The sequence below is a fragment of the Rhinatrema bivittatum genome, chromosome 1 (genome assembly GCF_901001135.1).
Source record: "Rhinatrema bivittatum chromosome 1, aRhiBiv1.1, whole genome shotgun sequence".
Taxonomy (NCBI): domain Eukaryota; kingdom Metazoa; phylum Chordata; class Amphibia; order Gymnophiona; family Rhinatrematidae; genus Rhinatrema; species Rhinatrema bivittatum.
This window is the reverse complement of record NC_042615.1, coordinates 232,183,284-232,187,285: the sequence shown is the minus strand read 5'-3', so window position 1 is coordinate 232,187,285 and position 4,002 is coordinate 232,183,284. Positions and strand designations below refer to the sequence as shown.

At 48.3% G+C, this 4,002-nt stretch overlaps 1 long non-coding RNA gene across 1 annotated transcript; it reads left to right on the top strand.

The window, feature by feature from the left end:
- Window positions 1–1,314: 1,314 nt before the first annotated feature.
- On the top strand, window positions 1,315–2,223 carry LOC115080339. Its single transcript, XR_003853554.1, has 3 exons — window positions 1,315–1,720; window positions 1,913–1,995; window positions 2,171–2,223. It is a non-coding gene; the product is annotated as an uncharacterized LOC115080339 (long non-coding RNA).
- Window positions 2,224–4,002: the final 1,779 nt, after the last annotated feature.

The following is a 4,002-nucleotide window of genomic DNA, read 5'->3' as shown; positions in this document are numbered from 1 at the left end:
CGTGTGCATAGCAAAAGCCTTTGACTGGTCGGCCATGGGGGTTACTCCAGCCTCTATCGGTTCCTCGGCAGCCCTGGACGCACATCTCTATGGATTTTGTGGTCGATCTACCTTTCTCCTCTGGTAATCATGTAATCTGCGTTGTTATTGACAGATTTACCAAGATGGCGTACTTTATTCCCTTACCAAAGTTACCTTCAGCTCCAGAGTTGGCACGACTCTTTACGACACACATAGTCCGATTGCATGGTCTTCCCTTGCATATCGCCTCTGATCGTGGTCCCCAGTTTACGAGCAAGTACTGGCAGGCCCTCTGCAAGAAGTTTGGCGTTCAATTAGATTTTACCACGGCCTTCCACCCACAGGATAATGGGCAAGCTGAGTGAATTAACCGAGAATTGAAGACCTTCCTTCGTTCTTTTGTAGGAAGTCGCCAAGATGATTGGTCTTCCCTCTTGCCTTGGGCAGGGTTTTCCCACAACTCCCACATTCATTCTGCTACAGGGTCATCTCCATTTCAAGTGGTTTATGGAAGGCATCCGAAACCTCCACTTCCACTACTTCTGTCGGTGCCCTCTCCCACAGCCCAACTTACGACTGAAGAGATGCATAAACTTTGGGAGACCATCAATGCCAACTTGATTAAAGCTGCTGCTACCGCTAAGTGCACATCTGATAAACATCTACGGCCAGCTCCTCTCTTTAACTCGGGAGCCCGGGTTTGGCTCAGCACCTGTCACATCCACCTTCGAGTTCCATCTATGCGGCTGGCACAAAATACATTGGTCCTTTTTCGATTTCTGAATGCTTGGGTCCAGTGAACTATTGCCTAAGTTTACCCTCCAGCCTCCGAATACACAATTCCTTCCACGTATCTTTTTTAAAACCGTTGGTGTCGTCGTCTTACCATACCGCATCATCTAACCCTCCAGAAATGGCTTCAGACGATGACCTAATCTACCAAGTCCAGGAGGTCCTGGATATCTGATGACATCATAGACATTGGGAGTATCTAATTGCCTGGGAGGGATTCAGTGATGAGGAGAATTTGTGGGAACCCTCCTTGAACATCTTGGACAAATCCTTGCTTCAACACTTCAATCGTACACACCCGGACAAGCCTGGCCCTTCTAAGAGGGGGTGTAAGAGGGGGGGGGGGTACTGTTAGGTCCCTTTAAGGGGACTGTAGCTGGAGAGCTAAGCCAGCTCTGGATTATGATGTCTGATTATGACATCACCACAATAGAGGTTTTAAACCCTGCAATTGCTTTCTTTCTTGGTCTTTGCAACAGATTTCCTCTGTTGCTCCTAGGCTGCATTCCCTGTACTTCGGTGTCGTGCCTCCAGTGTCTCCTGTGTCATCATCCCTCCAGCATCTCCTGTGTCTTCATGTCTCCAGCGTCTCCATGTTCCTGTGACGTCACTTTGTCTCTTCGTTATCTGCCATAGACCTTCTGCCTGGACTACGCTGTCTCTTCAAGAGATTGGTTCCAATCTTGTTGGGTGAATGCTCCGAGTACCCGCTCCTCGGGGGCTCTTCCGCGTTCATAGGCTATCCGCTCCTTGGAGGGCCATCCTGCTTGATTCTTCGTAACCAGGTCTTGTAAATCTTCTGCTCACCTTCGCCACCTCCCGGAGATGAGTCCCACTGAGGGGTTTCCTCAGCGGTCAATACCTCTTGCTCCGGCTCAAGGGTCCACATATACAACACTATCTACATGTAGGTCTATAAACTGTGTTCAGATTGTCACTGGAAGGAATCACTATGTAAAGACCTGGACTGTTTGCTGGATTAGATGCAAGCTTTATCTTTTATTGTGAAAACCTCTTTATGTTATGCTACTTTCAGTGCTTTAAGATAGGAACATTTGTGTTTACGTTCCTAATAAACTCCCTTGTCCATGTGCTTCAGGGGGCTATTGGATCCGACAACAAGCTGGGAACCAACTACTCTGCTCCAGTTTTTGCAGTGAATTGGTCAGAGAACAAAAGCAGGTAAACTGATTTTTTTTCTTTTCTGCCTTTTGTAAGATACAATCTTTGTGCTTTTGTTTCAGATCTAAAGGGGGCTAGCCCTGGTCTGGGTTAATTAGAAAAAATTCAATTAAGTTTAGTTAGTGCTCTGACAGAGTTAGGATTTTAATTTATGATTTTTTTTGTTTGTATGCAGTGCAAGAGAGAGATACTGCACAGCTGGGAGCTAATTAGGCTGGAGGCAGAGTGTTCACAAACCCTGCCTAAAGCAATTGGCCACACCCAGCAAATTGAGCTGAGGCAAACTGTGTTGTTTGCAAATCCTGATTCCATTCCAGCCCAGGTTTTGGCCGGTGAATAAAGAAAACTGTGATTTTCATTACAATCTTTGCTCCCGACTTTTATATTGTGCTACTAATTCCCATAGTGAAACCATGAGATTTGGGGAACCAGAGACCTCACTCAAACCAGCTCTTGCCATAACTCCTATGAAGCAACTGGCACCCATTACAAGGGATATCCAGCCTGTTGCCTTTTCCAAGACTGTACCCACATAACCTGAATGTTTTAATGGCACCAGAGAGCAACTGCAGGGATATCTAAACCAGTGCATTGCCTGGATACAACAAAATCCACTGCCCTTCAGGGATGAGACCAGGGGCGGATTGACCTATCGGGGGATTGGGCTTCCCCCGGTGGGCCGGTCACTCCTTTCACGTGATTTTTATTTTTTTTGTATTATAAAGTTTCCAACCAAAGTATTAGGGGGCGCCGTGAGCAGTTGTATCCTGAGGGGAGCCAATGCCCCTGGGCACAAGGAGGCTCATGCGGCCGCTGAGCAGCAACAGACAGATGGGCAGGGCAGTGGTGAGACTCACATCTCCACGGCCCAAAGAAAAAGATTGCATTTAAACGCGCCGATGCTCCTCTTCCTTCCTGCCCGTGCGGCCCCGGAAGTAAACGTTGCCGGAGCCGCGTGGGCAGGAAGGAGGAGGAGCATCAGCGCGTGCAGAAGAGGAGCAGCGCTTACGGGCCGAGAAGAGGAAGAGGCCCAGTAACAGGGCCGCCACGGCCTGAGAAGAGGAAGAGGCCCGGTAGCAGGGCCGCCGTGGCCCGAGAAGAGGAAGAGGCCCAGTAGCAGGGCCGCCGTGGCCCGAGAAGATCAGGGCCGCTGCAGAGCCCATCCTGCGGTGACCCGTGAAGAGGAGGCACAGAAGTGAGAGAGAGGCTGAGGGTCTGTAGAGGGGGGGGGTTGTGTATGAGATGAGTTGAGGGATTGTGTGTGGGAGTGAGGATCTGAATGTTTGCAGAGACAGCATGTGAGACCCTCTGTGTGTGTGAGACAGCATGTGACAGTGAGAGCCTGTGTGTATGAATGATTGTATGAGAGAGCACATGTGACAGTGAGAGCCTGTGCTTGAGCAAGACAGCATGTGGGAGTGAGAGAGAGCCTGTGTGTGTGAGAGAGACAGCAAGTTCCAGTGAGAGACTATGTGTATGAATGATTGTATGAGAGAGAGCATGTGACAGTGAGAGCCTGTGCTTGAGCAAGACAGCATGTGGGAGTGAGAGAGAGCCTGTGTGTGTGAGTCAGACAGCATGTGCCAGTGAGAGACTGTGTGTATGAATGATTGTATATGAGAGAGCCTCTGTGTGTGAGTCAGACAGCATGTGCCAGTGAGAGACTGTGTGTGTGTGAGAGAGAGAGAGAGAGAGAGAAATGCATGTGAGAATGAGAACCTGACTGTGTGTTTGAGGGAAGAAGATGGAGAGAAAAGAAATAGAAAAAAAAACAATGTAAAAGGAATTGGCAAAAAATAAGAAAGGGAAGGTGGAAAAAAAAAAGCCTGTGACCAACCGATTAGAAAACTAAGATCAGCCAGCAAAGGTAAAAAAAAAATAAATGACTTTTTAGTGATTGGCACATGTAATCTTTGGGAATGTGCAAGAATAGCACTTTCTCTATGCGGATCTCACAATGTACGAGATCAGCATGGAGAAAGTGTAAGCCCACGGGGCCTGCACAGA